This window comes from Panthera leo, chromosome A1, assembly GCF_018350215.1.
Source record: "Panthera leo isolate Ple1 chromosome A1, P.leo_Ple1_pat1.1, whole genome shotgun sequence".
Lineage (NCBI taxonomy): Eukaryota > Metazoa > Chordata > Mammalia > Carnivora > Felidae > Panthera > Panthera leo.
In genome coordinates, this window is record NC_056679.1 from 228,173,195 (window position 1) to 228,189,707 (window position 16,513).

Consider the following 16,513-nt stretch of genomic DNA (forward strand, 5'->3'; position numbering starts at 1 on the left):
GAGTAAAACAGGCATGACCAAGAGATCTACATACACAGGCATGGAATAATTGATGTGTGGCCACAGAAAAGGTAAGGAGTGAAATCCTTGCCCTGGCAATCAATGGATAATCTTGAAACCAAGTTTCTGCAGCTAGGGAGACAGGGAGACTCTGAAAGAGATGGAATACCATAGAACAAAGGTTATATAAGTAATGTTCTACTATTTCCTGGGTTCAAGGTTATCTTTTTTCCTGTCTAAATGCAACAAGAAAGACGTGGTAGATAATTTTTCTAGGCGTTTTTATAGTGGATTCTGTTGACAAGCAATCCACAGCATGAATGCATGTTGGTGGAGAATGACAGCCATCTTTCATATGAAAGAAAAAGTAGAGGACCAGCTGTAGTCTTAGAAGTGAATCTGGTGAAGCGTGTGCAATATAAGCCTAGGGGACTCTGGATACTGTGCAGTTAGTGTGCAATTTCTCATTTGTGAAGTGACTCATTCTGCATTAAGTCGGGCGACCTACATGCATATTTTAGTGTTGGATGCAGTAACAAATAAGAGAATGACACAGTAGTCAACATCAGAAGGACAGAGAGTTTACCCTCGCCTCTCATGAACAAGGACCTTCTAATAAAGTGATTTGCAGGAACTGTTAATTGTGGAGCCACTCTGCACTATCATGTGCTCATTAGCTGTAGTTCCTGCGACCATGCGTTGTGTGTACAGGTGTCTGTCTACGTCTCTCTATGCTCAAGTTAATTGCATTAGATGGATAGATCATTATATATATTGAAGTCCATAGAATGAGTTTATTTTCTACTAATACTTTCCATTTTTATAAGTCCTACGATAATTGTTTTTGAGGAGACGCTGGGTGAAATCAGCGTCTTTCAAACCAGTAAGCTGAAACCAATGGTAAATAAAATCTCTTATAAAAATGGTACCTAAAGAGGACCTACTTCTGAGTGTCATCCCTCATATAAATATTATTAAGAGGAGGTATAATGAAAGCAATGCGAAAAAGTACTTAATATTATTGCACACATTATATTTATAAAGACTGAAGTGGATTATTTAGTTCTCAAAAAAAATTACTATGAAACATGGACAATTATCATCCCTATTTTCTATATGAGGGAATTGGGACTGAGTGATACTGGTGACTGGTTCAAAACCAGTCAATAACAGTGTGACAGAGTCTGAATTTAAACACAGGCCTGCCTGGTCCCAAAGGGCATGGGTTTAGTGAGTATGCTATGATAGAAAATCAAGGTATTGGGTTACGACCAGAGAGTAAATGCATTTTCCATTTTGACACCGTCCCATTCTTTGAGTGCTGAAGTCCTCCAACATTTGACTGGATGAGACCCCGATCCAACATCTTTATATCTCCAATTTTGGAGACATGGAGCTCAAGGCACAGAAGAACAAAGATATGTGTATGTTGTCATTGAACATACCTTTATTCTTGTCTCAGTTTTTCACTGCGTCCCACCATTTCTTGGGCTCCAGCTTCCTTACCTTCCCTATGCGCTTCACTGCTGTTGAGACACTTAAATGGAGGAGTTTTCTTCAAGTCTGACATGTGTCCTCTCGTATCAATAAGTACACAGACTCAGGTGGCAAAGAATCTGATTGAGGTGGATACGAGTTGTAGATTTCCAGTTATCAAGAAATTTGATGAAATATCTCAAACCTAGCAAATGACTGGGCCCCGCACGATGATTTATTCAATGGAATTCATAATCGAATATTTGTATTATCAGTGTTTCAAAGTAATGGCAAGTCTAAAGCACAGTGCAAGCTGGTTGAAAGCCTTGATAATTTTTTAGTAAGCCAGCAGATGGCAAATGTAGTTCAGTAGAGAAATGCAAAATAAACTGATCTCAAATGTTATGTGCTAATCATACCACACATAATCGGAGAACAGATTTTTTTTAAGGCTATTATGTGAAAAATTATGAAAACCATTACTTTAATACATAAGTATATGCTCCATTTTTAACATTCACTGTAATATATGCATGCAGATATTTAAATGAGCAAGGCATTGTTCAGTATATTTGACGTGGTCTGAGAAGTCTTATGTTAGGCCATATTCAGCAGGGGGTTGTTGTATGGCTCTAAACATGAGATTGAACATTTCCACTGGGAGAGTTTTGCCATTCAGCCATATTCAAGTCGAAATATGAGAGACTTCAACATTCTAGAGGAAGCTTCTTGGCAAGGTTCATTAAGACAGTACTAATAGAATAGAAAGTTGTCCTTTATTTTTTCAGGTAAAAAAATCCCTCCCAAAAGACTAATACCCTCTTAAGTTCAATCTGTATTCTGGTCTAAATAGTTTGCTAGGGCTGCTGTAACAGAGAATCATGGCCCAGGTGGCTTAAACAGGCAGCTTAACATAAATTTATTTCTTTACACTTCTGGAGGTGAATAGTGTGAGATCAAGGTGGTCAGCTGAGTTGACTTCTTCTGAGGTCCTTCTCTTTGGCGTGTAGTTGGTGGTCTTCCCCCTGTGTCATTCATGGTCTTCCTTCTGTGTGCACTTGTGTCTTAATCTCTTCTTTTAAGGACACCAGTTAGATTGGATTAAGATTTAGGCTAATGACCTCATTTTTATCTAATGACCACTTTAAAAAAACCTTGTCTCCAAATACAATCACATTCTGAGGTCCTTGGGAATTAGGACTGCAACATATATTTGGGTAAATTTAGCCCATAACACTGTCTAATAAATATAATCTTGGAAATAAAATTTTCCCATTGTAATCAACCCTCTTACTATTGAATAAACATTAATGAACATTAATTTGGATATATGATAGATATAGTTACGCTGAAATTTGTAATTATAATTGCTGAGAGTATGGAGTCTAACTACATCAACAAATAATATTCTCATTTCACATAATCAAAGGGTAGATTTTAGATGCTTTATCCCCTTTCCTTCCCAGAGGTAGAAGATATTGCCTCTTGTAGGCTCAAACCACTTCCCAGTTCCCAGATGCACTAATTAATTTGTTCATCAAATATTTATTGGAATTTTGTGCTTTGTAGAGTTTATCATTGCTTCATTGTCTATTAGTCTGGTTAACACTAATGGTTGTATTGGATTACAAACTACTAATGGTGTGATCACGGATGCTAAAAACAGTTGGGTGTTTACTATGGGCTTGGCACTGTGATAAAATTATGTACATTATGTTATTAATCCTTAGGACAATCCTGTGAGGCAGAGAGAGTTTGAATCCCCATTGTACACATGATGAAAATGGGTACAAAGAGATCATGTCAGAATATTGACTTTCTATTGTTGTATATCAAATTGCTATACACTTAGTGGTTTGGAACAATTGTCCATTATCAGCTAACTGTTTTGTAGGTAAGCAGTTTGGTAGGGTGTGGTTGGATTCTCTGCTCAGAATTATCGTAAGGCTGAAATCAAGGAGTAATCTTGACTGAGTTCTGGTCCTAAGGCTCCGGTGAAAAATTTGCTTCTAAGCTCATTCAGGTTGTTGGCAGAATCCAGTGCCTTGTGGTTCTAAGATTAAGGTCCCCATTTTCTTGTTGGCCATTGGCCAGGAGATCACTTTCAGAGTATGGAGACTGCTTGCATTCCTTGCCACCTGGCTCCCTCCACCTTCCAACCAGCAAGAAAACATCAAAACTTTCCTGTGCCCCAGATGTCTGACTTTTGCCATTCTCTGATGTTGAGATCCAGATGTTAGGTTAGTCCTACTCATATAATCTCCCTTTTAAAAAGTCAACTGTACCATATAATATAACCTAACTGTGGAAGTAATATTCATCATATTTACATTCTGGAATTATGCAGATCATGAACAGCTGGGTGTAAGAGATCTTGGCAGCCATCTTAAATTTTGCCTAGTATAGTCAGTTGACTGTGGCTCCACTGATGCTGTATAACAAACCACCATAAAAGCTCAGTGGCATGCAGCCCTATCTAAATATTTGACTCACACATATGTGTGATGAAATTGGGGGGGAAGTCAGGCTTAGCTTGGGTACCTTAGCTGGGGCAGTGTTGCTATATGTGTCTCTTATCCTCTGCCTGAGACCAGCAGGCTAGCTGGGCATACTAATGGTTGAACAAAAGAGCAAGCAGAAAGACACAGGGTCTTATGGTCTAGAATCAGAACTGGCACTTCTGGTACCAGTCACTTGGTCTTCATTGTACTGGCAAAAGCAAGTCACATAGCCAAAGTCAAGGGGCAGAGAAATATTTTCTCTACCTTTAGTGGGAAAAGCTGCAAAGTCAGAAAGCAAAGAAGGTAGATACAGGGAGGAGTGAAGAACTATGGTCAAAGGTAAATCTATCAGAGCTCTGCTTTGCCTTGGTTAAGCTTCTCTTGCACTCCTACTGCTGTTTCCCTTCCAACACCTGTGCTATCTGAATAGACGAGCTTAGTTTTAATCGCTCTGTGTGTGAACGATCCTTTTATATTTGGTTACACTTGAGCAATGTTTCCAGCAAAGAGCTAGACAGTAAATATTTTAAGTTTTGTGGATTGTACCGTGTCTGTCACAATCACTGTGCTCTGCCGTTGAGGCCCTAAAGCAAGCATAGACAATACATAAATAAAACTTTTATTCATAAAAACTGGCTGCAGGATGGATTTGGCTTCTGGGCCATCATTGGTGGCCCTTTGGTTTCCATCCAATTAACTATGCTTTGACTATACCTGGTATTTTGGTCAAATGCTGCCACGACAACGTTCAATCACAAATTATTCAAACATTCAGTGGCTTCCTCAGACATTTATTTTTATGCAGACAGCTCTGTAGAGGAACTGATGTTTAGCTTATCCAGGATGGGTGGCTCTACTTCGAGATTGGGTTGGCTGGGCATGGATCCAGGCAGCAGCTTGAGTCAGCCCTGCTACATAGGTGTTTGTCCTGGGGTCCAGCTGTCAGGGGCAATAATTACTTGCTGCAAACTCATCTTATAGTGCTTCACCAGAATGGAAGAGGCAACCCGAAATCTGCAAGCTCTCTGTCCGTGCCATGTCTAGTGACATTCCATTGGCCAAAATAGTCACAGGGTTGGACTGAACATCTGTAATGTGATAAAGTATTCTCTGCCCTTGGTGAGAAAAGGAGGGAAGTGAATATTTAGAGAAAAAAATATCCAATGATCACACCTGGTCGAATGACAAGCTATGACAGTTTTTCCTAATTATTGTCAATGTTCCCTTTTTTTGGACCTAGAAACATTCTGCACAAAGAAGGTCATTTACTATGATAGCCATTTGACTTATAAATGGTGGAATTACTTTAATTAAATAGGAAGCACTCCATTCTAAATATGTACATAGGAGAGAATGTTTGTTATTACTTATGAATTTTCCCCTCATTAATTCACTTGGGATATCCATCAGTTACAAAACAATGGGATAAAACTTGACAAGAAGAGGCCAGTAACTGCCCACAGAAATGATGCCAAGTACCAATCAAATTCTCAGCAGGTAAATTTGCAGAAGCACTGCAAGGAAGTGTGTAGAATCTTCTCTACTGCTGAGCTGTTCAATTTCACTCCCTTCATGGAGCATCTGAGTCAGATTGGGCCATATAAACCAACAGGAAAGCCCAGATATAAGGCTGCCTCCAAAAATTGAGAGTTATATATTGGAACCAGTGTATGAAGCCAGTTATGTAATCTGGCTGGACATGAGTGTCATTTTAGCAACTTCTTAAAAATTTCCTGCTGGGGATTCTTGGAAGATGGTCATAATGGTATCACAGTGTTACAACCTTTCCAAATCTCCACATAAATCCAGATAGAGCAATTCAATAGCAAATCTCGAAGCCCATGGCCAATATTTACACCAAATCTAGGTGACAAGGTGTTTCAGTTATTTACTGCCGTGAAACAAATTGCCCCGGAGCTTAGAGGCTTAAGAAAACAACAATACCTTATTATGTCTTCTGATATTTGTAGACCATTAATTTGGAACCAGCTCAGCTAGGTAGTTCCAGTTCTAGGTCTCTCAAGAGCTTGCAGTCACATGGTGGCTGGAACAATGGGGTGCTGGCGAAGCTGAAGATTGGCCAGGCGATTCGCTCTCTTCATGTGGTGCCAGGAGCTTCTCATAGAGTCTCTTCAAATCAGCTAGATTGGGCTTCCTCAGAGCATATCCTTTGGGAAGTCAATTTGCTTACATTATAGCTAAAGTCTCCAAGAGTAAGCAAGATGGAGACTATCCCGTCTTTCATGATCCGGCTTCGGAAGACACTAGTGACATTTCTGTCATATTCTGTGTAAAAATTCATTTAAAAAAAGCCAGTCCATTTTCAAGAAGAGAGGACACAGACCTCACCTCTCAGCGGGAATGGTCTTGTATTGTCTCAAGACAATTGTCTTGAGGCTGTATTGTATTGTATTGTCTCAAGGCTGTATTGTAATGTAAGCGTATAGGTATTGTTGCAGCCCCCTTTGCAAAGTATTATCTTCTATATAAAGTATTCCTATGAACCGCAAAGATACGAGTGAGTAGGGACAAATTATCCTCAGTTTCAAGACCTGCATGGCGTTGCCACGTTTGTGGGAGGAAGGTAAAACCATAGGCAGCATACCACGGACCCGGAAACAGAAACATCCCCAAATAGCCGACAGGTGTTCCTTGGAAGTACAGCAGGTGGATTTCTGGACAGCAGCTGCGATGCAGAGGGGATTTGCCTTTTCTAGTATCAGGGGAACACAAGGGCTCAGTGGTAAGAAGAATCAAGGTGCTAAAAATGGCTAGCCTTTCTGTACTTTCGAAAGTGACGTGGCAGTGCTTGGTTATACATCGGGATCCACAATGGGAGAAACTTCTGGATATTGCATCAACGTTGAAAAGGCTGAAACAGTAAAGATAAAGGAAGAGACGCTCAGTTAAAAGTCAGGAAGAGAGCAGAGTCAGGATATCTCAGAAAGGAAGTAGTTGCCATATTTTGGGGCCACGTACATGCAATAGGACGTTGATTATCCAGGTTACAAACGAAGGCCAAACATGCTGGATCAAGAACTTAGCAGCTTTAGCCAGTACACTGGCTGACGAAGCCTACAAGAGAATCTAAAACCAGGCAAATGCCAACAGGCAGAGGCTGAAAAATGGGGTATTTTGACACAAGGAAACTCACGAGGAGGAATAATTCCAAAGGCAGCAACTGATAACTTGGTGTTGTTACTTTTATTTCTTCCAAGTTTGTGTTTATAAGACCCGACCAGGTGAATACATACTGGTTGGCAATAACCATCACTCTTTCAGCCAGTTGAAGTTCCGCTCATTTGCATTCATTCCTTCATTCACCCCTCAAATAGTTATTGAGTCCTTATCAGTTACCAGGGACTGTGATAGGAGCTGGGAACAAACAGAACTGCTTTGTTTCTTAGCTCACCTGTACCCTCCTCATTTTATCCCCAGTCTGGTCCTGTTTGCAGGCTAACTCCGCTCCGCTCTGATTTCTTTGATCTACACATGGTCTCAAAGCTTGTATTTATTTTCTTGAGTTTAACTTTTTCTTCTTTTCGTTGTGCTGTGGATGGACTAACACCTTTGTCTTCTTGGTTTGCATTGTAGAAAGATCTGTCTCCCACAGACTTGGGTACTAGGGCTCTGGAAATGTTAGTGTTGTTCTTATGTTGGTGTATTAAGAAGTTTCTGGTGGACCCCACAGGGAGGGGATTTTGACATGACAAACAGTGCTTGAAGGTTTATTTTGTGATTGCACAAAAGAGCAATATTAGACCCACAGAAGAAATATGATCTATTTCTTATATTTTAGAACAGCAATAAAACTTAGAGAATATAGAGGGATGAATAGTTATTATGTCCTTTACTGTATTTCTTTATACATGTGTCAAGAAAAGTTAAGTCCCAGAGCGAAGATAATAATTTGAGTTTTTACAAGCACGTGAGTTGTTAAAGTGGGATATCACCACAGGCTTTGGTTGTCAGATTTGCAAATGACAGAATTCTGGATATGAGGAGCCTGAACAATGTTCTTGCCTGAAAGTAACACCATTTTACTTTTATAAGGAAGTAGATCCAAAGATTACCAGCAAATAAGATCTATATTTCTATGAATAAAAAAATAAGTTTTAATCTCTTTTAAAACACGTGATGGATACATGTTTCTGGGTCATACTGCACTTGAAACATTGGTTTTTGGCATTAAAAATTCAAAAGCAAATGTTAGCAAGCAAGAGCCTTCATGAAAATAAATCTTAGAATGTTCTTAAAGATTGCTCATTTTCAGCAGAACTTAGTACAATTTTCCTGACATTACCATGAATTAATCACAATAAATGCAGTCATTGCAGAATGATATAACATTGCCCTTTTAAACCCTGAAGGATGAAAATATAGCTGAAGTAATTGATGCCAAGTTGTTCTTTCCGACAACATTTAACTAAAAGGTTTAATTGCTTCTTAAGGCAGCACCCTTTTTTTTTTCCAGTATTTAACCAGTACCCTTAGTATAGAGGTACTTATCCACTTACAAGTAATGGCAACGAATCGCCCATCAGCTCACTGAGTGTTCCATCATTATTTAAAAAAAAATGTTTTAATGTTTATTTATTTTTGACAGAGAGAGAGAGACGAGCGTGAGCGGGGGAGGGGCAGAGAGATAGAGGGAGACACAGAATTGGAAGCAGGCTCCAGGGTCTGAGCTGTCAGCACAGAGCCTGATGCGGGGCTCGAACTCACAGATGGAGAGATCATGACCTGAGCAGAAGTCAGATGCTCAACGACTGAGCCACCCAGGCGCCCCCTTTTTTTTTTTTTTAATTTTTTAATGTTTATTTATTTTTGACAGAGAGAGAGAGAGACTCTGTCACTATTTAAATGCATATGTGGAAGAAGAGGCTTCAGGCTATAATCCAGCTCTCTTTTCTAGTCTTTCAAATGGGGACTCTTATTTGTCACAACATTGATCTTACTCAGCCTGAAATAACAATGTCACTGTATAGAATCCGAGGGAGCCTGAATAGCTTTGATTCTGTATTGAAATTATGAAACTTGTCAAAAGCACAATTGTTGATCCATATAGAACGTTAATCTCTTCTTTGCCGAGATGAACCGGAGTAGAACTTCACGTAACACTCTGGATGGCACTTCAAACACCTTGGGCACACGCCGTCCACCCGACCGTCACAGCAACATTGCAAGCAATTTGTTTTTCTTTTCGTTTAGAAAAGAAAACCGAGACTTGCCAACCTGTGGGAGGAAATACAGAAACAATACATGTTTATACCACAGCTCCTAATCCTCCCCACCAAAATCATATTGATAAGACAAGAGGTCCTACAAAATGTTAGCTCATTAATACAACAAATTTATAACGTAAAGGAACCTGAGTTAGTGAAATGACGTGACACAACCAGGATCACACAGCTACTGCGAGGCAAATTTGGGACTTCCTTCAGATCATTTAGATTTGAAATTCACTTTTTTTTTTTTTCTGTCCATGTTGCATGTTGCATTTCTCTAAGGCCTATTCTAATGTTGATGGATTGATAGCTTCTTTATGAATGCAATCTGAGTTGTGAGTCTGTATGATGTCATTAGAAATCAGTCACTACTGGGGCGCCCGGGTGGCTCAGTGGGTTGAGCATCCGACTTTGGCTCAGGTCATGCTCTCATGGTTCATGAGTTCAAGCCCCACGTCAGGCTCTGTGCTGACAGCTCAGAGCCTAGAGCCTGCTTTGGATTCTGTGTCTCCATCTCTCTCTGCCCCTCCCCTGCTTGCACTCTCTCTGTTTCTCTCAAAAGTAAGTAAACGTTAAAAAATTCTTAAAAAAAAAAAGAAATCCATTACTACTTTTTCCATACATTTTATCCATACTTTTGATGACTTCTTTTTTTAAGTATTTATTTAAATTTCATTTAGTGGTACCATTTCATTCATATGGTATAATGTTAGTTTCAGGTGTACAATTTTGTGATTCAACGTCTTCATACAACACCCGGTGCTCATCACGAGTGCCCTCCTTCATCCCCATCTACTATTTCACTCACGTCCCATCCCCTCCCCTCTGGTAACAATCAGTCTGTTCTCCATAGTTAAGAGTCTGTTTCTTGCTTTGCCCCCCCCTCCCCCTTTTTTTTTGTTCTTTGCCTATCTGTTTTGGACTAATTCTTTCTTTAAACACTAAGAAACAATTGAATCTGGCCAGAATTAAACTGGAAGATAAATTTCTTTCCTTTGGAGAAGATAAGAGTCATATTTTGATTGTCAGAGGAGTTGACAGTATTTGTGTGTTTGTGTGCTGCAAGCAATCCTTTCACCTTTTGAGGAGAGTTCTGCAAGGGAAAACATTTCTGGCCAGACTGTCCCAGTCTCATACAGTTCTTGTGCCAAAGATCCTTCAACACCTTATCTTGTTGAAGGCTTTATCTGTGTCCCCTCCATCTTTTCTGTTAGATTATCCTTGATTAACACTGTTCCTCAGGCTCTCTTCTCTCTTTTGTTATATAAAAAGAACTTCCCACATTCAATTTAGTTCCCCAGCGAAGGAAAATTTGTAGACCACCTATGGGATTGCTGTGTCCTGCAGCCAACAATAAAACCTATCAGAAGTATTGGGCTTTTTTGTTTATTTTCTCTGGCGAAACTTTAATGTTTTTGCTCAGTGTCAAGGGGACTTATTCCAAACAAGCTTAATAAATGACATTTCTAATTCAATTGGCTTTTTCCTTAATATAATTGTAGGTTAACAAAACATACATTAATCATTTAGTACACTTTGTATCCTTAGCCTCTGTGTTTTTAATTTCCTTGAAACGCGTTGGATATGTTTATTAATATTCTTTATTTAATGAGCATTCCACATCTATTAGACTATGTACACATATAAATAAGGATATGTGTGCATGTAACTACTGGCTTCTATATTTTCTTCCAAATTAAAATGATGAGTTTAGCATTTCTCTTTTGATAGTCTTTATTAGTAGCAACATGTCTTACTGAGGAACTGTGATGGCCCATTTATATGCTAGGGCAAAAGAATGTTCGGATAGCTTTAACAAGGGAGGATTGTTAATCTTCTTGTTATCTGAAGGCATCTAAAAGATTAAAGTGAAAACCCAGAATCCAGTCCTCTGAAGATCTGTTTGAATGCTGGGATGGGTTGCCTTTTCAACAACCGGTCCCTCTTGACCTGTTTCTCCCAAGAGCCTACTTCTGGGAAGCAGTCGGTTCTTACAGCTCTGTCTCCAGGAAGTGTCAGTTGACAAGCCCATTTCCCTGGCCACGGGGATTCATTCAGAAGTTGGCTTGAGACTGAGGTGAGTTTCCTTCTGGGAAGGCTGGCACTCACATACTCATCTCATCATCTCTGGCCACTGTTGACAATCCTTCTCATCTCTCCATAGCTTTTGGAGAAAATTCAAACTTTTTCTTTCAGCATTCAAGGCCTTTTGTAAGCTAGCTTCTGACTTATTTCTCTAGATTCATCTACTGCCTCCTCGTCTCTTGCACCCTGCCCCCCCCCCCCCCCACACACACTCAAAATCTGTTTCAGGAGCTTTTTACTAAAACTTCCCTTAGTGAAACTTTTTCAGGACTCGATGGCTTTGCACATTGCAGTTCCTGGCCTAGAGCTTCTGTGCCCTGCTTGCCTCTCTCTGCCTGCCTTGTAGCTTCTTTGTATCTCTAGACTTGGTCAAGTATCACCTCCACTGAGAGTATTTTCTGACAGTTGCAGACTTTGGTGTGATCATTTATGCTCCCACAGCTTAAACTTCAGAGTCTACTGCAGCATTCATCACAATACATTGTAATTGTTGGTTTTATTATCTGTCCCTAGAAAACACTGTGAATTTCTAGAAAGTGTGGGCTGTGTCTGTTCTTTGGAGTCTGGAGGATCTTTACTGGCTCAGATATTTACTTGATGCTCAGCTATAAGCAAGTGCCTCTACTCTCCTGAGCATTAGCTTCATGTTAAATAGAGCTACTAATGTCTACTTTTCAAGAAGATTGTTTATATAGGAAATGCTATATAAATCACTTAATATGGCAACTGACACATATATCCTATTATTATAAAGCATTCAATATATTCAATAAATGAATAAGTACTCATTATTAATATAAAAAAAGTTTACAGGATACTTAGATTTAATTTCCAGTGAGATATAGCTTCTATAACACCATTCTAACACCGTTTAAAAAGGTGTTTTCAAAATTACCATTTGAGGTTACCATTTGAGTTACCATTGGCCTACTAATGACTTTAAATTTTTTCCATCTTTTAAGTTTCATTGCATTAGACTAATCCCATCATTTTGTTGCACAAGATTCTCTCTGTGTTAGATTCTGTGGTACATTAGCTCTTTTTATCCAGCGTTGGATCATCAGCAAATTTGAATGGTATGCCCACTTTATTCTACCAAAGGCATTGATAATTTTTAATGAAAATGAAGGATTTAGGTTATTGTAGGAAAATAACAGCAGCATACTTTTGATATTTTCTCAAAACTCCTCTAGAAAAACAAGCAGAACAACCAAGGACTATATATCAAAATTTAAAATTCTACAAAGAACATCTTCAGCACAAATCGGTGACAGGACTTCACGGTGCTCTGATTATGATTGCTAAACAAACCATATTGGCCTCAAAGCTTAGTGGCACCAGACACCGACCACTTAATTATATGCCATGATTTTATGAGTCACAACTTTGAGTACTGCTGAGTTTTGTGTATCGTGAGGTATCAGCAAAATCCACTCAGTAGTATTCAGTTAGTCTACGGGCTGGTATGGAGGGTCCAAATGGCTTCATTCTTGCCAGGGATGGCTGAAAGTTTGCCTTAGCTACAACTTTTGATGGAAAACCTACACATAGCCTTTCCAGTGTGGTGGTTCAGGACTGTATGAGAGAGTGTCCCAGAAAATCAGGCAGAAACTTCATGGTCTATTACAACCTCATCTCAGATGTCACATAGCATTACTCTTCTATACTCTGCTAGTTGGCACCCTCCCATATTAAAGGAGAGGTGGCATAGACCCTACCTCTGGATGGAAGCAGTTGTAAGGAATTTGTAGCCATGTTTTAAAACCACTGTAATATTTTTATGGCCACAAATTATTTACATTCCTTCTGAATGCAAAATACCCTCCCTCCTTCCCAAGATCCTCCCCCCCCCCCCCCACCCCACCAAGTCTCATCACATTATGGCATTAGCTCAGATTTGAGGTCAAGGATCTCATCCTACAGATTAGGTGCTATGGATTCAGCACCTCTCAATCTGAAGACCAGTGGACCAAAGACACAAGTTCTTTGACCTTACCTGGCCCGGCCACACCTACATACCCTACGTGCAATGATGGGACAGATAAAAGTTAATTGGTAGAGAAACTCTTGAGAAAGGGGGAGGAACCAGGACATGCAGAAGTCACTGAAATCCAGCTGGACAAGTTACCATTCACTTTATTGGGGCTCGATCTTTCTCCTTGGTCAAGATTTTCTGTGGTTCTTGACTCTTGTTCTCTGGCCTCTTGGTTCTGCCCTGTACATCTGTGGCTATTGTTTACATATTCCGTCCATTATGACATTTGAAACTGAGTAGTTTTCTCAGCCTGCTTGCTACATGAAGAAATTTGTAAATCCAAAGGCCTTTTTTTCTTATTTTTTTTTTTGCTTTTAATTTTATTAAATTTTCATCACTTTCTGTCCAAGTTGGTGCAATTTCTGTAAACACTACATATGTAGAAATATACCTATTTATAATCCACTCTGTCGGACCAAAGCTAGACCAGTGAATATGTGAGATATGTCTTCTATGTTGAGGTCTTTGTGAAGCTGCTGTTGGACAATACCCTTATGAGTCTTGGAAGCAGTATCGTCTACCCCAGAAGGACTAAGAAATAGCCTTAAGATTCTTAGATGTTGTTTTCTTTCACTGAGGTGGTATGTGAGGTACCGCTTCACATCTTTCTGAGATATTAACAAAGTGTCTTAAAGCCACATCCCTGATTCCCTGATGCCAGTGATTCTCATGGAGGAGAAGACACTTGGCAATATTTAGAGACCTGTTTAGTTTTCACAAATCGGGAGATGCTATGGGCATCTAATTGGTAGACATCAAAGATTGTGATAAACATCGACAATGCACAGGATAGCCCACCTTGCACCAACAAGTATTCCTCCCAAAATGTCTAGTATCAAGGTTGAGAAGCACTTCTCTACAGTCATTGATTTTTTTTTTTTTTTTTTTGAGGACATTTTGCTGGAATGAAAGACTGCCCTAGAGCTATTACATTTCCTGCAAATGCTAATTTAAAGGTGAAAAATCTGTGCTTTTAGTTTAGCTCTCTTGTGAAGAGTATCCTCTTCCAGGTAAAAAACATACATATTCCATTTGTCTATTTCTATGCAACAACTAGACCAAAATTTACTGACACAAAACAACTACATATTGACGAGACACATCTCATAATTTATAATATTGTCCCAGATTGGTCAACACTGAAAAATATTGAACTTTATAGACTGAAAAAAAAAACTTTGGCTCTTTTGGCAAAAAAAAAATTCAAATAATTTATAAGAAATAAAATATCAAAAGCAAAAAAATTATGCTAGGACCTAATGGAGCAACAGTTTTGTAAAATATGCCAAGGAAGGAAAGGTGAACCAAAGATTTTATATCAAGTCAAAGTTAAAACTTCAGGTAAAGAACCACAGGAAAGCAATAAAGAACTCAGGGAAGTTCAGGTGGGACCGCCACAAGGCCTACTGCAAGGAGTTTCAGCCAATCACAAAACAACTGCAGAGACTGGCATGGTCTGGAGATGACCATAGAATGTATTTGTAGAACTAAAAGATGGGATAAGTATGATAGACTAGTATAAGCGTTACAGGCACAGAAAAACACAAGTAACAAGTGAAACTGGCAGGATACGGATTTGGCAAGGAAACCAACTCTTAGGAATTTGGCAATTATGTAGAAGGAATTAAGCATTTGCTCGACTTTTCTGTAAGAACTGTGTGTAAAATTGACTAAATAATCTAATTGACTAGTAAAAGTACTTCTTTACAGAACAATTTCATCTAATAAATCTGAAAGGAATACTCAAATGAGAAAATCACTGCCTTGGCTTTAGCCTCGCACATGGATAGATAAACCACTTGGTGAAATGTTATAGGGAATTTGACAAGTACAGGGTCAGGCTTTCCCCACCCGAAACTACCAATTTACCTTAATTTTAGTAGGATAGCTAGACGTTATATTCCTCTTAGTAGGATGTAATATGAATTATATAACAACTCCTGAAATCTAGGGGTGCCTAGGTGGCTGTCAGTGCTAAAAAATGGTTGTACTATAATCTAACCAAGATTTTAGAACTCATTTTCCATTTATAGAAAATATGGAAACTAAGGAACAAGTAAATATATACTGTGAGGGAACAAACAAATCCACAGTATGAAATATTCTGGAGAACAATTGATCCAGTCCCTGTAACAAGTCAAGAGTGTGCATAAAAAGGGCATGGAAAAAGCAATGCTTTGTATTCATATTGTGGATCCAAATAAATTGTATCTACTGTATTTGGTTGTTATGTTGTGTGCAAGTACATGTTATTTGTTTCTTAGATAGCTTATTATTGCCTGTATTTACTTTTGCCTTGTTATTTACAGCTTTGTTGGGACGCAAGTCTCTAATGTGCTTACTGGAGAATTGTTCTCTAGATACATTGGTAACGACAATCGTTAGTTGTCCAGGAACTATGTGCCAGACACTGAGCTGGGTCCTGGAGAAAACATGCAAATGTAACCAGGAGTGAGTCTGTCTTTTAGAATTGACCAACCTCCACTTTCTATTTGCTTTACTGCTGGGCTCTCTGGGTTTACTGTGCATATGCATAATTTGACATTCAGCCAGGAAGAGGGTGGGGGTGGGGTAGCCAAGGGCATTTTACCCAGATTTTTGACCTCAGATCTTCCAAGGTTATCTTGTCTCTAGGATTTGTTCCTTTAATATTCTAGTCATCTGCTCTGATGCCCCGAGTTTTATCATTGACTATTTCAAAGTATAAGACTGCAGTTTTCTGTCGTCACAGCTGGGTGAATTGAGGAATTGCTCTGAGGCTAAAAAGCCATCAGCCCACAATTCTTAGTGAAATAGGTATCTTTCAGGTATAAACTCTCTTCAAGTTTCTCCTCACTTTGCCTGTTTTCTATTGCTTTCACTGTTTTGTGAAAGTATTGTATTGTTCAAGTTTTGTAATTATTATCTGATGGTTACACTGCCAGACCTCTTTCTGCCATCATTATTGCAAATTTGGCCTTCTTTCCCCCATGCCACTTTTTGGCAAAAAATGATAACCAAGTGTTTTATGAAATTTTAGACTTGAATCTGAAGAATGACTAGGTCGCTACAAGATTTTCACAGTTTATTCAGGGTCCATATTCACCCAGGTACAGGGTTTAAAATACTTTTCTAACAGATGAATTTTCTCATCTTGTTTTCCCCCTTTGTCCATTGTATGTTAATGACAAAAATACTTCCAATGACTA